The sequence below is a fragment of the Somniosus microcephalus genome, chromosome 3 (assembly GCF_052327205.1).
Source record: "Somniosus microcephalus isolate GS21.2 chromosome 3, FLI_Smic_1.0, whole genome shotgun sequence".
Taxonomy (NCBI): Eukaryota; Metazoa; Chordata; class Chondrichthyes; order Squaliformes; family Somniosidae; genus Somniosus; species Somniosus microcephalus.
The window spans coordinates 270,609,712-270,629,324 of NC_140989.1; the positions used below are offsets into that span (position 1 = coordinate 270,609,712).

The following is a 19,613-nucleotide window of genomic DNA, read 5'->3' on the forward strand; positions in this document are numbered from 1 at the left end:
TGTAATGCTTCTAGGGTTTGATTATTTCTCTTGTATCTTGATGACCAACACCAGACTTGGTAATTGAGGCACAGTGTGACAGAGATCAGTACTTTACCATGACAGTCTCTCGAATTTTACACTACTGATGCAGCAAAATAATGTGGCATTGTATTTGCTTTGTTTGCTGCTCAATTGTGACTGGATTAAGTGCTGAGTCTACTAATATCACTGTTTTCAGCTTCACCTGTAACTAGTTTGACAGCGCCATTTATACATGCGTTTCCTAACTTGCACCTATTCAGTTCACTCATCACCCCCGTGCTTGCTGACTTACATGGCTCCTGGTCAGCAACGCCTCGATTTTTATATATAAAAAAATTTTCATCCTTGTTTTCAAATCCCTCCATGTCCTCGCCTCTCCGTATCTCTCCAACCTCCTCTAGCCTTACAACCCTTGAAGATCTCAGTGCTCCTCCAAACCTGGTCTTCTGCGCATCCCCAATTATCATCGCTTCACTATCGGTGGCTGTGTCTCAAGCTGTCGAGGCCTTCAGCTCTGGAATTCCTTCCCTAAACCTCTACCTCGCCTCCTTTTAGGATGCTCTTAAAACCTACTTCTCACCTGTCTTAATACCTCCCTTAGGTGACTTGGTGACAAATTTGTTTGAAAACGCCCGTGAAGCGTCTTGGGACGTTTTACTACCTTAAAGGTGCTATATAAATGCAAGTTGTTGTATATGCCACTAATTTTTTTCTTCAATTTTTAATGATGTCTGTTGAACTGGTTGTATGTATTATCATTGTATCTGGATTGAGCTGAATCTGTAAATGACCATGCTAAGCTTAATGTGAGCCAAAACTTAAAGATTTGGAAAAAGTTGCAAGTGAGATGATGCCATGAAAAGTTGTGGCTTTAGTACAAACTGGAATTGTGTCAAGTTCTTTGACTTATTTTTTCTAATGTAACCCTTCCTGCCCCAAAGCTGGCATGTTATAATCAGCATCTCAGTAAATATCCATGAGGGTAGCAAACACTTTGTTTTAAATAAAAACAAAAAAGGCTGGAAAGACTCAGCAGGTCAGGCAGCATCTGTGGAGAAAGTTAACGTTTTAGGCCGATGACCTTCCATCAGAATCGAAACACTTCATTTTGTTGTGAGTTGAAGCTTTGCTTTAAGAGAACCATGCACACCAAGGGAGAGGCATCATAGAGTCATAATGGCACAGGAGGAGGCCATTCGGCCCATCCAGTCCGTGCCAGCTCTCTGTAGAGCAATCCAGTCAGTCCCATTCCCCCGCCCTATCCCTGTAGCCCTGCAAGTTTATTTCCCTCGAGTCCCTATCCAGTCTCCCCTTGAAAACATTGAGTGTCTCCACTTCCACCACTCCGTTGGCAGCAAGTTCCAGGTCCTCACCACTCGCTGCGTAAAAAAGATTTTCCTCACGTCCCCCCTCTATCTCTTGCCAAAACCTTAAATCTGTGTCCCCTAGTCCTTGTACCATCAACTAGCGGGAACAGCCTTTCCCTGTCTAGCCTATCCAAACCCGTCATAATCTTGTACACCGCTATCAAATCACCCCTCAACCTTCTTTGCTCTAATGAAAACAAATCCAGCTTCTCCAGCCTGTCCTTGTAGCTAAGATCCACCATCCCCAGAATCATTCTGGTAAATCTCCTCTGCACACCCTCAAGGGCCTTCATATGCTTCCTAAAGTGTGGTGACCAGAACTGGACACAATACTCCATTCGTGGCCTAACCAGTGCTTTATAAAGGTTCAGCACAACTTCTTGACTTTTGTACTCAATACCTCTATTTATGAAGCCCAAGATCCCATATGCTCTCTCAATATGCCCTGCCACCTTCAGGGACCTATGCACATTAACTCCCAGGTCCCTCTGTCCCTGCACACTCTTTAAAACTGTGCCATTAAGTGTATATTGCCTCGCCCTGTTCCTTCTGCCAAAATGCATCACCTCACACTTCTCTGTATTAAATTTCATCTGCCCATTCTGCTAACCTTTCTAAGTCCTGTTGCAGTCGATTGGTATCATCCTCACTGTTTGCCACACCCCCAAGTTTGGTGTCATCGGCAAATTTAGAAATTCTACTCTGTATTCCAATGTCCAGGTTCTATCTCAAAAAAAGCAGTGGCCCCAGCACTGACCCTTGGGGAACACCACTGTCTACCATCCTCCAGTCTGAAAAACAGCTATTTACCACAATTCGCTGTTTTCTATCCTTAAGCCAATTCCTTATCCAAGCTGCCACTGACCCACCTATTCCATGAGCCTCAATTTTGTTAACCAGCCTTCTATGTGGTACTTTGTCAAACGCTTTCTTAAAATCCAGGTAGACAACATCCATTGCATTCCCTTCATCAATCCTCCGTTATTTCATAAAAAAATTCAATTAGATTAGTCAAACACGATCTGCCTTTTACAAATGCGTGTTGGCTCTCCTTAATTAGCTTAAACCTCGCCAAGTGCCCATTAATTTTTTCCTTGATTATTGTTTCTTAAACTTTACCCACCACTACTGCTTCTTAGGCAGTCCCTCGGAACCGAGGATGACTTGCTTCCACATTAAAAATGAGCTCGCATGTGACTGATTAGTCTAATGCGGGACCTACAGTCTCTGTCACAGGTGGGGCAGACGGTGGTTGAAGGGGCGGGTGGGTGGGGTGCTTGGGTTGACGTGCGCTCCTTGCGCTGCCTGCGCTTAGCTTCCGCTTGCTCCCGGCGAAGAGACTCGAGGTGTTCGGCGCCTTCCCGGATGCTTCTCTTCCACTGTGTGCGGTCTTGGGCCAGGGATTTCCAGGTGTCGGTGGGGATGTTACACTTTTTCAAGGAGGCTTTGAGGGTGTCCTTGAAGCGTTTCCTCTGCCCACCTGGGGCTCTCTTGCCGTGCCGGAGCTCCGAGTAGTGCGCTTGTTTTGGGAGTCTCGTATCGGGCATGCGGACAATGTGACCCGTCCATCGGAGCTGATTGAGCGTGGTCAGAGCTTCGATGCTGGGGATGTTGGCTTGAGCAAGAATACTGACGTTGGTGCGCCTATCCTGCCAATGGATTTGCAGGATCTTGCGGAGGCAGTGTTGGTGGTACCTCTCCAGTGCTTTGAGGTGCCTGCTGTACATGGTCCATGTCTCTGAGGCATACAGCAGGGCAGGTATCACTGCTGCCCTGTAGACCATGAGCTTAGTGCCGGGTTTGAGGTCCTGGTCTTCAAACACACTCTTCCTCAAGCGATCGAAGGCTGCACTGGCACAGTGAAGGCAGTGTTGGACTTCGTCGTCGACATCTGCCCTTGTTAACAGTCGGCTCCCGAGGTATGGCAAGTGGTCCACGTTGTCCAAGGCCTTGTCATGGATTTTGATAATGGGGGCGCAGCACTGTGTGGCGGGGGCAGGTTGGTAGAGGACCTTTGTCTTACGGATGTTTAGTGTAAGGCCCATGCTCTCGTATGCTTCAGTGAAGGTGTTTACGATGGTTTGGAGTTTGACCTCCGAGTGAGCGCAGACGCAAGCACCGTCTGCATACTGTAATTCGACGACAGAGGATGGGACGACCTTGGATCTGGACTGGAGGCGATGGAGGTTGAACAGTTTCCTGTTTGTTCTGTAGATTAGCTCCACTCCAGTGGGGAGCTTACTGAGGGAGAGATGGAGCATTGCAGTAAGGAAGATTGAGAAGAGCGTTGGTGCGATGACACAGCCTTGCTTGACCCCGGTTCGTACGTGAATTGGGTCTGTGGTGGAGCTGTTGGTCAGGATCACGACTTGCATGCTGTCGTGAAGCAGACGGAGGATAGTGACAAACTTTTGAGGGCATCCGAATTTGAGGAGGACACTCCATAATCCCTCACGGTTGACAGTGTCGAAGGCCTTTGTGAGATCAAAGGCGGCCATGTACAATGGTTGGTGCTGTTCCCTGCATTTCTCTTGTAATTGACGTTCGGTGAAGATCATGTCCATTGTGCCCCTTAGTGGGCGGAATCCGCATTGCGACTCTGGGAGGAGCTCTTCGGCCACTGGGAGAAGGCGATTGAGGAGGATTCTTGCAATGACTTTCCCTGTGGCAGATAGCAGGGAAACTCCTCTAATTACCGCAATCGGACTTGTCACCTTTCTTGAAGACGGTCACAATTACAGCGTCTCTGAGATCCCCTGGCATGCTCTCCTCCTTCCTGATAAGAGAAATGAGTTCATGAATTCGTGCCAGTAGTGCTTCTCCGCCATGCTTTAGTGCCTCGGCGGGGATTCCATTTGCTCCTGAGGCTTTGTTGTTCTTCAGTTGTCGGATGGCCTTTTCAACCTCATGCCGGGCTGGGGTTGTGCTGAGATGGTGGCGGGTAGCATGCTGTGGGATGGAGTTGAGGACACTCGTGTCGAAGACGGAGTCTCGGTTAAGGAGATCTTCGAAGTGCTCCTTCCAGTGGGCACTGACTGCTTCCCTGTCCTTGATGAGTACCTCTCCGTTCTTGGCCCGCAGTGGGGAAGGGCCTTGGGTGCTTGGGCCGTAGATGGTCTTGACTGCGCTAAAGAATCCACGTACGTCGTGGTTGTCGGCTAGCTGCTGGATCTCCTGCGCTTTCTCCACCCACCATCTGTTCTTTAGGTCGCGAGTTTTTTGTTGGACCTCGGCTTTCAGGTGCCTGTAGAGCTGCTTTCTTGCTCTCTAGTTCTGTTGCTGTTTCCAGATCAGGAAGGTCTTGCGCTTGCGGCTTATTAGCTCCTGGGTCTCCTGGTCGTTCTCGTCGAACCAGTCTTGGTGTTTCCTGGTTGAGTGACCGAGCGTCTCTTCACAGGTGCTGATTATGGAGGCCTTGAGTGCAGACCAGACGCTGTGGGCACTCTGTGTCTCTGCATCACTGGGAGTTGTCAGGTTGTTTGTGAGGCGCAGGCTGAATAGGGCTTTCTTAGCGGGGTCCTTGAGTGCTCCAGCGTTAATTTTCGTGCGGCATTGTTTCTGTTGCCGCTGCTGTTTTGGGGCTACATTGATGGAGATGACAGAGCGGATTAGGCAGTGATCTGTCCAGCAGTCATCAGCTCCTGTCATGACGCGGGTGATGCAGACGTCCTTGCTGTCCCTCGCTCGGATGATGACGTAGTCCAGCAGATGCCAATGCTTGGAGCGAGGGTGCTGCCATGAAGCCTTGTACTTGTCTCTCTGACGGAACAAGGTGTTGGTTATGCCGAGGCCATGTTCTAAGCATTTCGACAGGAGGAGGGTACCATTGGAGTTGGCTTTCCCTACCCCGTCTCTGCCGATCACACCTCTCCAGAGGTCTGTGTCCTTTCCAACTCTGGCGTTGAAGTCGCCAAGGAGGATCAGCTTGTCGCCCGTTGGGACTCGGGACAGGGATTGTTCGAGGCTGGAGTAGAATTCCTCTCTGGTCTCGTCTGTGGCTTCCAGTGTTGGGGTGTACGCACTGATGACCGTAGTGCACTGGTTTCGGGCTAGAGTGAGTCGAAGAGTCATGAGGCGCTCGTTTATACCACTAGGGGAGTGTGGTAAACCACTTTTATCGTTCACTATCGTTACACTATAGTTATCACTGTTATATCGTTACTCTATGGTTATCACTGTTCACACTGTTGTATCACTATACGAGGTCGCCTCTTGTCACGCTGCTATACCTGGGCTGACCACTGCTGACTCCGCCCATGACTCCACCTACCTGCCCAGGTATAAAGGTAGTCGACTGGCTGGCATTCCTCCTTGTTGTATCCGATCACCCACGAGGGTGGGCTCTGTTATTTAGCCAATAAAAACCTATAGTTACTTTCTTAACTCGTCGCTTTTCATTGGATGAATTGATAGGTATATCAGGGAGTCCCTGAGACGCCCGACCAGTTCATTTTTTATGGCGAAGCCTACCCCATGGAGGTGGCGTTCTTCTTCCGGTTTGCCTTTCCAGAAGAAGGTGTAACCACCGCCTTGCTCCTTGAGCTGGCCTTCCCCTGCCCGCTGGGTCTCACTTAGGCGGTGATATCGAAGCGTCTGAGCTCCCGGGCAACGATAGCAGTACGGCGTTCCGGTCTGTCACTGTTGGGGTTGTCCATGAGGGTCCTGGCGTTCCAGGTCCCGAACTTCATTTTAAAGGGTGGAAGATGCCTGTGCGTGAATTCTTTTAATGTGGGGTGGCCGTTGCACACCAGCTACCACACGGGTTTGACAGAGCAAGGTCTTGGTCTAATGGCAAGGTAATCCAAGACGATTGGAGACCAGGCTCTACTATATCGGCCTAGCACACACACACACAAACATACTGCTACTGTCCTCTTTCCTCCTTCCCGCAGGTCCTCTCTGCTTGGGTTTCGTAGGATGCATTGTGGTCCTCCCGACATCGCTGTTGGCCCGTGCCGCACCTTCCCTGGGCCCCGACCCCGCTGTTGGTCCACGCTGCGCCACTCCTGCGCCTTGACCTCGCTGCTGGGCTCGTCCTCGTTCCTGGGTCCCGGCCTCGGACATGAATGATGTTGTCTCTCACAGGATCAAATTAGCCACTACTGATGTTAAAACTGACAGGCCTGTAGTTACTAGGATTGTCCTTGCACCCTTTCTTGAACAATGGTGTCACATTTGCAACTTTCCAATCCTCGGGCACCTCCCCCCCGCATTTAGGGATGATTGGAAAATTATGGCAAGCCTTGACTTGATGCTGAGTGTCAGAGTGTGCAAAGTCATGGTGAGAATGGAGGAATTGGTGGCAGAAAAATATAAGCAGCATCATGGGCAAGTTAAAGTATAAATATTTGAAAAATGTTGCATTGATATTGTTCCAAGTAGAGAATTCATTCGAACAATTAAACTCAATTTTATAATTTGTGAAAATATAAATGATTTGTACTTGGCCTCTATAGTAACCAGATAGTAACTTAAAAAAATAACTTGTATCTATATAGTGTTTTTCACATCCGCTACTGCCAATGAAGTACTTCTTTGAATATTGCCATATAAGAGAGCAGATGGAGCTTTGGTTTAACGTTCCAATCCTCTGCTACACTGTAATGTCAGCCTAGATTATGTGCGCAAGTCCTGAATCCACAACTGAGCCAAGGATGACATACTGGGTCAAAATCCTGGAGTTCCCTTCGTAGCACAACTTACTAAATTAGAAGAGATCCATTTTTCTTTATCATTCTTGGGATGTGGTGGTTGCTGGCAAAGCTGGTCTACATTGCCCATGCCTATCCCTAGTTGCCTTTCAGAAGGTGTTGGTGGGCATTCTTGAACTGCTGCAGTCCGTGGGGTGAAGTTGTTCCCACAATTCTGTTAGGTAGGGAGTTCCAGGATTTTGACCCAGCGTTGTTGAAGGAATGGCAGAATATGTCAGGATGGTGTGTGACTTGGAGTTAATGGTGTTCCCTTGCACCTGCTGCCCTTGTTCTTTTAGGTGGCGGGGGTGGGTGGGTGGCACGTGTTTGGGAGCTGCTGCCGAAGAAGCCTTGGCGAGTTGCTGTACCTTCTGTAGGTAGTACACACTGCAGCCACGGTGCGCTGGTGGAGGGGGTGGATGTTTAGGCTAGTGGGTGAAGTGCCAACCAAGCAGGCTGCTTTGTCCTGGATGATGTAGAGTTTCTTGAGTGTTTAGTGCTGAATCTGGAACAGGGGTGTGGCGGGTTGAAAAATGGTGAAGCTGCGATATCACCCGAAGATCACAAGAATCAGTTTAGTGGATACAAGTTGAATTTGTTTTTAAATCTGGCTACAGCTTAATAGTACCTGTTGAGTGTGTTACGCAGTGATGTAATGGTATAGGTACTGCCTGGCGTAATAAGCACAATACCACTAGAAAGTCCCTGAGGTTGATTTCAAAGGTCTCCATTGAGTTAACTGATCTCGGGCAAGTCAGCAATTGCAAAGCTACCATTTATCTTTGTGCCCATGGAGAGGGAAAAAATTAGTTATGATTCCCCCTCCTTTGCTGTTGCTTGAAAAATACCTTGTGTATGGATTTGGGTGAAGACCAGCTTGGGTTTGGCTGAGAGGGACAACTATGCGAGGTAGGTGCACTGCACTTAGCAGAGACCTGTGTCTCTACTCAAAGTGCAGTGCACCTACCTCACATAGTTGTCCAGTCTGTCAACAAAGGGGAATGCCACAGCCCTGATTGTGGGCATTCTGTTGCTTGGCAATATCTCAATCCTAAAGCTTCATTGAATCTTTTGCTATTATACTTGTACGGCAATTTTTTTCTTTCAAACTATTTTTTGTTGTTGCTTGAACTACCTCAGCCGTACAGCCTTCTACCAGCAAGACTCTTGAGCCAGGACTTAAAACTAACAGGACTGCTGCATGGTGTTTGGCCCAGATGGTACAGCTGAGGTCTTAAAATTTGACCTTTGGGGAATTGCAAGTCCCAACCACATGTTAGCAGCCATACGCTGCTTGTTACCATGCTATCGTAGAGCGCCATTGTGCTGCTAAATACTGTACTTGGGCATAATCTGTTTGGCGTTAAATTGATGGGGGAAGAGTATCATCTGCCATCTTGGTGACTGTCTCAAGGTATCCGTGTGATGTCGAACTGCTGCTATGGGGGAAGCAGGGTGTTGGCGTGTGGGGCATAGAAAAGTCTAAAGGGGGCATTTTATATTTTGGGAGCCAAAGTTTGGCTTGTGAGTTTGGATATATTCAGCCATCCTGTGATAGATGTGCTACTAAGCAGACAAGTTGAAAATAGTTCATCAGTTTCAAGCAGAATTTAAGAAAAGGGACGGCATGCTCCAGTTCACTTGTCCTTTTGTAACCTGTTACTGAAAGCAGGAGGTTCTTCGTTATCGCTGAAGGCAAAACAACCAGTGTAATTCCTTTAGAGGGAGAAGTGATCAGAGTTAATGATTAACAAATCCAGTCAGGGCTGGTGAGGTAGAGATCACCAAAGTCGCTGCCTCTGGGGAGGGGGATATTGAGGGGCTCTTGGTAATCGTGGGTTTGAGGAGTCTTATCAAGGAACTGCTCAAGCCTCAGTGGGAATGCTACACATTTAAAGTACTTAAGCCTTTGTGTCACTTCCTGCTGGTATAGCAACTTTTTGCAATGCATTCTGAGAAATAGCTGCTCCCCGATTCCTGCTACCCTTATCAGATGCTATGTTCTTGTGGGCTGTCGTAGTAACAGTGTTACAGACCAGCCTAATGCAGATTTGTTATGTACTTACAGTATTTGTACTGTCTGTACCAGTGGGACTGTGCAAGTGTGACTAATGCTCTAGGCAGTGATATCGGCTATTGGCATCATTCCAAAAGAAACTTGCAGACAGTCTCTTGAAGCCCCTGTGTCTGGAGACTACAGCAAGAAACTACAGCAAGTTAGCATTGGAGGAAATAAGATCCAGTCAGAGTACGAATTCCTGTTTACTAATTCCTGCATTGTTTGCAATAATTGTTTACAGATTTTTTTTGGGATCCAATTTTCTTATGTACTCTCCTGAAGGCCCTGACCCTTGCTGTGGTATAGTTCCATGGGTGCCAGCAAGCTTTGAACATATTAAGCAGCAGATCTTCAGGTATTGTGTCAATAGAATTCAACTCTGGGGTACGTCGCTGTTGGATTCGATCCTCTTGTGGCCTAGCGTTCACCTGCATGAACATTGCAGGAGGGCTCAATGGATGGTGATCAATAGCAGGAACCTGATTATAAATATATCTATTGTACCTCAGGACACTGAAGCCAATTATAGTGTCCCTACTGCCATCCTAGCTGAGACCATCTAATTGAACTAAGACCAGAGAATGAGCTTGGATCTTCTGGTCTGTTTAGCTGAATACCCGACAGGTGGTGCATTCATACACTGTGGCATTAAGAAGCTCATTTTGTATGCCGTAATGATGGCCCTTAAGAATGGGGTTAAAATTATTTTCATAAAGGAACTTGGTCCTTCTGAAGAACAATATTACTAAATATTTCCAGAAAGTGGAGGATGTTTATAAACTGACGCTAATATTTAGCTGCAGCAGTACAGAGGACAATGACAAATATTTAAAATTATGCAAAAAAGAAGCTTCGAGCAATGGTGCAGAACACTATGAATCATTCATATGGCTTGAAATGATTTGGTTCCTCTTCATCCAGCTCACCACAGTACTGTGTAACAGCCAGTGGAGAACTGGAGATGATTTGAATGTTATTTTGCACAGCTAACGCCCTCTTAGGGTTTGTGTTTAACACAGGTACACAAACCATGCTCCTCTTGTCACTGCGCGTTGGACCGCTGTATCTTGAGGTTCACGGTGAGAGAGGCGTTCCTTTAATAACAGGTGAAAATGACAAAGAAACCTGAAATAAGGAAGCTGGGATGACTGCTCATAGCCAAAAAAATGTATCTCTTTGCATTTAAATTGAACCCAGCCCCCACCCCAAAAAACCCCCAGAGAAGTTAGAAAGCTGGATGACGGGCAGAAGTTTACATGGAAATCACAGTACAGGCCCTTATCACCTCCCACCAATGTATACTTTAATGGGTGGAGTAGTGTACAGTGACCTTGCTTTGCACTCTCACCTAACCCCTTTCCTGTTTTCTACTCTACAGGCAATTTATATTGCAGGGGTGTCATTGGCAGCAGGTGTTCCTACCATCTGCACCGTACAAACCGCATGGAGATGCTCATTTTTGTGGGCTGCTGTCTGATTTCAGTGCCTCTTCTACTTATCTTAAATGCAGACAGTTGGTTCCATCCCACATATCCATGTGTCATGATGTATGCTGCACAGTCGGCATATCTGCTGTCGTAAAAATTGTGGATGTTTTGAGAGTATGGGGGTCTCTCCTTCCGGTAGCAGTAAGCCGTAAGCCAAATCTGGGGGAGCAGCACACACAAGCTGTGGGTCTTTGTCTGATTGCTGCTCTTCATGATCGTTGCTGGAATATAAGTGCCCAATATCAAGAAAGAACTTGCATTTATATAGCACCCCTTTCATGACCTCGGGACATCCCAAAGCGCTTTATAGCCAGTGTAGTCCATGTATTGTAGGGGAACACATAAGAACATAAGAAATAGGAGCGGGAGTAGGCCAATTGGCCCCTCGAGCCTGCTCCGCCATTCAATAAGATCATGGCTGATCTGATCCTAACCGCCAATCCACTATCACAGGACCATCTCCTGAATCTAACAGAATTAGACACACGAAATAGGAGCAGGATCAGGCTACACGGCCCCTGGGCCCGCTCCGCTACCCACAGGGCCATGACCGATCCGAACCTAGACTCATGTCCAAATTCCTGCCCGCTCCCCGTAACCCTTAATTCCCTTTACTTCTAGGAAACTGTCTATTTCTGTTTTAAATTTATGTAATGATGTAGCTTCTACAGCTTTTTGGGGCAGGATATTCCATGGACCTACCACCCTCTGAGTGAAGTAGTTCCTCCTCATCTCAGTTTTGAAAGAGCAGCCCCTTATTCTAAGACTATGCCCCCTAGTTCTAGTTTCACCCATCATCAGGAACATCTTCCCCGCATCCACCCGATCCGACCCCTTCACAATCTTATATGTTTCAATAAGATCGCCTCTCATTCTTCTGAACTCCAATGAGTAGAGTCCCAATCTACTCAACCTCTCCTCATATGTCCATCCCCTCATCCCCGGGATTAACCGAGTGAACCTTCTTTGTACTGACTCGAGAGCAAGTATGTCCTTTCTTAAGTATGGACACCAAAACTGTACGCAGTATTCCAGGTGCGGCCTCACCAATACCTTGTACAACTGAAGCAATACCTCCCTATTTTTATATTCTATCCCCCTAGCAATGAAAGCCAACATTCCATTGGCCTTCTTGATCACTTGCTGCACCTGCATACTAACCTTTTGAGTTTCGTGCACCAGGACCCCCAGATCCCTTTGTACTTCAGTACTTTCCAGTTTCTTGCCATTAAGATAATAACTTGCTCTACGATTTTTCCTGCCAAAGTGCATAACCTCACACTTTCCAGTATTGTATTCCATCTGCCAAATCTCTGCCCACTTACTTAGCCTGTCTATGTCCCCTTGCAGGTTTTTTATGTCCTCCTCACTCACTACTTTCCCTCCCATCTTAGTATCATCTGTAAACTTTGATATGTTACACTCGGTCCCCTCCTCCAAATCGTTAATATAGATTGTGAAGAGTTGGGGACCCAGCACTGACCCCTGTGGAACACCACTAGTTACTGATTGCCAGTCCGAGAATGAACCATTTATCCCAACTCTCTGCCTTCTGTTAGATAGCCAATCCTCTATCCATGCCAGAATATTGCCCCCAATCCCGTGATTTTTTATCTTAAGCAATAATCTTTTGTGTGGCACCTTGTCAAATGCCTTTTGGAAGTCTAAATACACTACGTCCACTGGTTCCCCTTTATCCGCCCTATATGTTACTTCCTCAAAGAACTCCAGCAAATTCGTCAAACATGACTTCCTGGCTCAGTAGTGCATTCCCCAACTGACTCGCTATTGCCGCACTTTTCAATTGAGTGTAGAATTGTGAGTAGGCATTCAGCAGGGTGATGAAGATTGTTTTCTCTATACTTTAGTTTGTTGACTGGTGGCTGTTGTGTGTGGGTTGGGGATGAGTGCCTGTAGTGTTGATGTTGGAAACAATTAGATTTCAAAACCATAGCCACTACATGGCAATGGATAGGCCCAGATCAGACAGGCTTAGCTTTTTTTGTTATCCCATGACCCCTTCTAGAAACTGCACATTGAATGAGTACAAGATCAGGGTCAGTTATGATGGCCTCCATAGTCAAGCAACTTACTAGTATGTGGGTAGAGCAAAAATGAATGAGTGGATGAACGATGGTGCTATTGCTTAAATTCCTCTTCTAGTTTGCACCCATAGGCCTGTTTGGGTTGACCACAGCTGCTGACCACATTTCGTGCTCCTGGTGTGTGTGTGGGAGCGGTGGACTTACTCTTGCACCTTGCTGTTTGCTGTACGAAAGCTGCAGCTCTTTTAGTAAGCTTTTTTGTGTTCCTCTTTCTCTCTCTCTTCCCCCCCCCCCCCCCCCCCATAACTTTTTTAAAGTATTTACTAATGTTGCAGTAGTGGCTAGCAATTTCACTGCGATGCATTTAGATTAAGCCAAATCAGCAGATTAAAGATCTGTTTGCAGTGAAATGCCTGTAATAGTCACCAGCAGAGCCTCGCCAATCAGAACACACATTTTGGGCCTCGTTGCAGTTCTTACAGTCTTGGAACATAAGAACTTTTTAGGAACAGAAAAAGGTCTCTTAAGCCCAACAAGTCTGTCCCTTTTTGATCAATCCCTCTTTATCCACCTCACCATAGTCCTCAGAAAACTGCAGATGCTGGAAATCTGAAACAAAAACAGAAAATGTTCAAAACATTCAGCAGATCAGGCAGCATCTGTGGAGAGAACGCACAAGTTGACGTTTCGGGTCTGGACCCTTCGTCACAACACAGTATGTTCCTCAGTCCCATTCAGAAACACATCTAATTGCCTCTGCGTTAGTGGGCTTTCCAGATAACTTATTCCCAGATCTAGTATTCTTTGTATTTATAAAAAAAAAAAAAAATGAACCTGACTTCCCTTACTGTTGACTTCCTAATTTTAACTTCTGTTCTTTGGTACTTGAACCCTTCATCATAAATTTCTCTTGTATATGACTTGTTGGAGAGGGTTCCCTGTTCTTGGAAAAAGAAACAAGCCCTGAACTCTGGGATCCCTCTTTATTTTGGCCACAAGTCTTCGTCCTGCATTTGGTTAGTTGTATTTGCAGAAGATACCTTCAGATATACAATCCGTTTTCCAGAAGGGACCTAGAATAGAGAGAATTAAGCTGTTCCAAAAAGAGAAATTGATTGTGAAAAACTTTGTTTGCAAAATCAATTGGGTTTGTCCACAAACGCACGCATACACTTTGTAGACGTTTGAGAGGCAAAGCAAGAAACTGTCAAATTATTGAATTGTGAGCTGCAATATTTAAGCTTTATTGAGATGCTGTGCGTGTAATCGGAGTCAGAGTGTGATATCGGATCCAGTTGCTGTGAAGAATGGTGTAAAACTGTTTGCTCGTTGCTAAAAGTATGTGTCCAAAATACAGGCTGTGAAACAGGAAGATCTCTCCTTTCTTCAGCTTTGGGAGGTTGATAAGATTCCGAGTGGTGAAAGCCTTACCCAGGGTGTGGGAGGAAGTCTTGGAACAGGCTAAAAGCATTGTTAGCTGTGACTGCACCAACGGAAGGTCATATCCCAGCAGCACTGTTGGGTCTTGAATTGGGGGTGGGGGAGGAGAGAAGTATGTCCCATCTTTTGTTTCAAATGACGTGAATTAGACACCGAGTTGATGTCCATAATCCTTTTGAGTGTATTGTGCCTCTGTGGGAAATCATAGCTTGTGTTCAATTTTAGTAGCACCTCTTGGGGGAAAAAATTGTTGGCTTTCAGGAAGAAAAAAATGGTTAACACTGCTCTTATCAATCCACACTTGATATAAATAAGTATGGGATTGTTTTATTGAACGTTTCCTTTTTTGCATATTTGGTTATGGTGGAGCGCTGTACTTTTCTACAAGATAGTGGCGAAGTTTCCAGCCTGTGCTCGAGTTCTGGTCCTTAAACTGTCGAAGTGGTTTGGGATTTTTACTGCGTTTAAAGATGCTATATAACTGCAGGTTATGATCGTTGGAGGCTTTCAATTTTTAACTGCCTAACTCATGTCTGAACATTATGTAACGTACACCATAAAAAACACGTGCTGGGCAGCAAAGGTGCCCCCAGCGTGAGTTCTGTATTTAGAGATCCGACATTGTTAAGCAGGTGATCGGACACTGATTTACCTCTGACTCCTGATGTGGTCAATTTAAAAATTCATCTCTGTTGTCTTGGAATGAATCAAAACACCAGCTGGATAGCTTCCTGTAGGAAGGGGGCAAAATGGCTAGCAGTTTAACCCTCAGTAAAAATATACTCCAGTTGCCATAGTCCTTTTGTGTGGCATTTCCCCCCCTGAGTGAAGTACTTTTAGTTCAACACTAAGTTCGGCTGTACATTTTTTGCATGCCTTCCCTCTGGTTTTTTTTTGCTGGTGACTGCTCACAGCTGTGGCCCAGTGGGTGGGTGGCAGCTTCTCTTAACTGCTGCCAGGAGATGTGTGTGGGCAGCCTGGTGACAAGTCTTGCCTACGACGGGAGCTCTTCGCTTCAGGTGCCTTGTTCATTTTTCAAAATAGAAATTCAGCGTTCAATCTAACTGTTACTTCAGGAAAGTCGAACTTGTGAGGAAATGGGGACAATTTTAGGTCCAGCGTCTGGTGACCCATTTGCTACTGGAAGCCAGCTCACCTGGTCAGCTGTGCCACTCAATCCGACTGAAACCAATAATACAGGCCGTAAGAGCAGTTATAACAAGATAAAGATCCTAAACATTAAAGTACTCCTCTTACCTGTTTACAGTCCATAAAGTCTGAGCCGGCTAAGTAATCTGCTTTATTAAAGCCTCTCTAGTGTCTGTCACCAGCAGTGTCTTATGGTCCCTGAAGGTGTTGATCGCTGCCTGTTAATCAGAACTCCATCTCTGTGACCTGCATGTCACTTGAAGTGAACTGTAATTAACTAGCAGGCTGGAGAGCAATTCCAAATTTTACTATCTCTGTAGCTGCTGGGGCCACTGGCTCCTGACGCGTGAGCCTCGCCCTGCTGGTGGCAATCCCAAAGTAAAGCTGGCGGGCAGGCAGACCCACTTTCCCAGGCTGCTAACTGTAACAAATCAGCAAGTTTGCTTTGGGGCTGCTGATGGCTGGGCAAGACCCACATATTGGGAACCAGTGGCGCTACCATCCCCCACCCCCCCTCCCCGTCGCCATTAAAAGCAGCTTGTGTTAGTTTCAGTGAAGGTAACAGACCCGGGTCCAAGTTCTCCAAATACACTCATTTTTCTCTCTAATCCCTCCCACCAACAGTTTCCTTAGTTACTGCATCATAGGCTTTGTATTACTCACTGGCCCCATATCTTTTGGTCACAAAATCATCTCTTTTTTTTAAAAAGAGAAAAGGGGTTTCCATTGCTGTGACCAGGAAACCTGCAGGAAAGATGAAAGATTTGCTGCCAGCTCGAGCTAGCTGCCTCTACACACAAGGTTAGCACTTTTATACCAGGTTTCTGCTTTGGGGCAGGGTGAGTCTGTTATTTGTTTGAGTACTGATGTAGGATGCTGAATGACAATCGACCTTAAAGAGTACATTTTTAGAAAAAGTCCTTTTTGGCACTTGTACCCAGGGAAGGCTCCGACAGAGAGACTGAATGTAAATATGCAGTGTTTCTACTTTACGCTAGATTCTTCCCCCTCCCTTTTACCCTCCAATTTCACTGCTCTCTCTCCCCACTCAGCTGAAGGTGCTGACTCGTGCTGGAATGTGGTGATTTGTAGTAAAAACTCCATTGAGAGAAGAAGAAAGCCTGAGATGTTAAATTTGGTAGTGACTCGAGAGGAGCCGATTTGGCGAGGATTCTCATGGTGTAATGGTGCTCATTGCTCCCCAGTGGGAGTCACCACTTAACATGAAGCCCCTTCATTACCTTTTACTTTTTTTCTAGTCTTTTTCTTGAAATTTGTTGCCTCTCTCGATACTTCCATAGCATGTCAATTTTGCACTGGAGAAGATGGAGTTAACTCGTGCTAACGAGCAGAAGGGAAACTGCTCTTTAAGGGGTTTCGCTATCGCTAAGCAGTATAGGTAAGCTCTATTAGCATTAGTATGAAGCTTGCACTCCGTCAACCTGCAGAAGCAGCAGTGGTGCTACATACTTCTGTTTAAAGCACATTGAAGGAATGCATAATATTGACTATTGCATGTTGGGTCCCATACTATTAACAGGCCTGGTATGGGCTATGCATTCATAGTTGCCCTTGCGTATGCTATATATACATAGTTTACTTGTATAGGTATCTTTTTTGTGTTGAGGGGGGTGGGGGGGGGCGCGGTGAAGAGGATCTGATTACTGAAACCCAGCAATTGAGCTATATTTTTGTGATCTCTATCATGATTGTCGGCAGGACCTGGGTTACTGCATAATAATAGGTGTATGTGGTGTTGCTCATTCCACGCAACTGGTATTTGTATTTTGCCTGATTTTTTTCTTAATTTCCTGATTAAGTTCTGGAATAATTTAATTGAGGATTCAAAACATATCTATTGAAATTAGCAGTTTTTTTAAAATATCAAAATATTCTGAAGTTTCAATTGGTATCTGTTCCACTGACTTAATATACTGGTTACAATATATCTATATTTCTTCCTGGCAACTGCAACATTGTGTAATTGCATTGTTAACCCCACTCTGTAGAATTCCCATTGGCTTTCTCTGCTTTGATTACCTTCTGGTTAATGCAAGTTCTGTCGGGAGTGCTACTGTACACCTGGAATTGAGTTGCATTTAAAGTGAGTCAGGCTACTGTCCTTTTAAAGTGTACTGGGCCCAATATTCTGCTTTAAATGCTTGGTGACAGCGTTGCACTCTCCTCAGCAATTGGATCCAGAGCAGGTGTTTAAATAAAATGGAAAATTTGTAAATGCTAGAAATCTGAAATAAAAACAGAAAATTCTGGAAATGCACAGCAGTTCAGTCTGCACTAGTAAAGAGAAAAGACAGATCACGATGCTTCGGGTGTGCACCCTTGATCAGAACTGATGTGTGCTTAATTACTGAGTCAGGGTATTGGAGTATTTCTGCTGTGAGAAAGTTTTATCATTAAAATTGGCACGTGGTATTCTCCCTGAAGATCGGTTAATCAGTACAAAAATCACTACTTCTGTGTCCCTTTTCAAGGGCTTTAATTGTTATTTCCAAATAAAAAATTAAACAGTACCCACTTATTTTCCTCCACTAATTAGACTTTTCTTTTAAACGGCTGTAGCCACCATATTTTAAACATCAATGTTAATTTGGTAAAGTTTGCCTACATTAGTCACTGCATTTCAAGATGTTTAATTTGTTGTCACTCACTGGGGTCTTGCATTGATGCTTCTAGCAGGCTTGGTTACGATCTTGGAATTCCCCACTGTTGCAGGAGCACCATCAGGAAAAGGACCTCCGCAGTTCAAGGAGAAAGCCCATCACCACCACCTCCAGGCAATTAGGGCTGGGCATTAACTGCAGCCTTGTCAGGGTTCCCCACATCTGAGTTTAAGTAAGGAAAATCTAAGAGATATGATGATAAATGCACTCTCTTGCGTCCCTATGTGATGTGGTCAGCTCAAGGTCGCACTATTTTATGATGCAGTGCTGAACTTCTAATAGCCAAGATGATTGAATTATGTAAAACTCTGCCTCAAAATCCATCCAAATGCAAACCTGAAGAATGCCAAGGAAAGAACTTGAGCTTATGGCAGTATGTCAAATCACCGTGGAGCAGCAATCAGCAAAACCAATGGAATGGTGAACTACTTCACCAAAATACAGCAGTAGAGTATTAGTCAGAAAAAAATCATGACCTAACTGCTCTGGTCACACCACACGTGGAGTACTGTGCCCAGTTCAGGTCCCTGAAGCCACAAGATAGATGCTTGAGCACTGAAGACAATATAGAGAAGAGCCATGTGGCTGATCCCTAGTGTTGGAAGAATAAATTAAGAGGAAAATCTATAGAAACTTGGACTTTTCAGCTTTGAAAGGTGGTGTGGAGAGGTGATCTATATGGAAGTATGCAAGATAGCAAATGGTATCGATTTTTGGACTCTAGGGGAATCAAGGTATATGAACATCAGGCAGGAAATTGGAGTTGAGGTGTAAGATCAGCCATGGTCTTATTGAATGGCAAGCAGGCTCGAGGGGCCATATGGCCGACTCCTGCTCCTAATTCTTGTGTTCTTATGGGAAGGTAAATTTAGAATGCTACCATCCAAATTGCAAGAGTAGGACAACGGTTCAAACTAGTAAAAGGTAAATTTAGGACAGATATCAGGAAATTCTTCACACTGAATTGTCAAATACATGGAATTTACTTCAGAGTAATGCAGGCAGAACCCTGGAATTTAAGAAAAAAATAAGTGCTACAGAGGGGCGGGATGAGGGGGAAGGTGTAGGGTCTTTCTGGATACATGAGCAAAGTTGGGCCGAATGGCTTTTCTCATTCATAACTATCTTGGTGATCATATGAAAAGAAACTGCTGAATTCTGAAGCATGAAGGTTTATCTTCTGTCTAGGACTCTGTATCTGAGGATCTCTACTGCAGTTTACTCCCCTGACATGGTATCAATTCAGTAATATACCCAACAAGACAGCAAAATATTTTGAAGTATATATCCTGTCTGTGTTTGAGGATTTAAGTGCTTTGGTTACCCTCTGGGGCCAATTTAAAACTTTGTGTTAACCTGGAAACAATGTAAAGAAAATTTAAAGCCACTTGTCTTTACAGGATATGTGAACATCAGCATAACCATTCTGAACATCAGCAAGCAAATTTGAGGGCAGAGTCCAAAGCCTCTATTAAAACTGCAACCTACCTGGATTGGTGCCACAAACATTTAAGGGTGTGGATCTTATTTCTTCTCTTCACCCCACCCACGTTTCTAAGTAATTTTGTTATCTCTTGTACTGCATACTGTCTGTGCCTGAAAGAGCAGGCAGGGTTGAGTTGATATTGGGGCTCCCTCGATGCCTTAGTTGGTAAATGTACACAGTGTGGT

The 19,613-nt window shown here is 45.4% G+C and overlaps 1 protein-coding gene and 1 long non-coding RNA gene across 14 annotated transcripts in view; both read left to right on the plus strand.

Annotated features, from left to right (window-relative positions):
* The window catches only part of LOC147121931 (single-stranded DNA-binding protein 3), a 167,140-nt gene that overhangs the window by 69,270 nt on the left and 78,257 nt on the right, over window positions 1-19,613 (plus strand). The window contains exon 1 of one of the 13 annotated variants that reach the window (XM_085982510.1): window positions 19,439-19,457. The exons of the other annotated variants lie outside the window; for them this stretch is intronic. The gene's annotated coding sequence lies outside the window, so the exon portion shown is untranslated. Of the gene's footprint in view, window positions 1-19,438; window positions 19,458-19,613 lie in introns of those variants that run through there. 13 annotated transcript variants of the gene reach the window in all.
* LOC147121932 (uncharacterized) lies at window positions 11,831-19,455 on the plus strand. The gene is made up of 2 exons (XR_015077650.1): window positions 11,831-18,114; window positions 19,343-19,455. It is a non-coding gene; the product is annotated as an uncharacterized LOC147121932 (long non-coding RNA).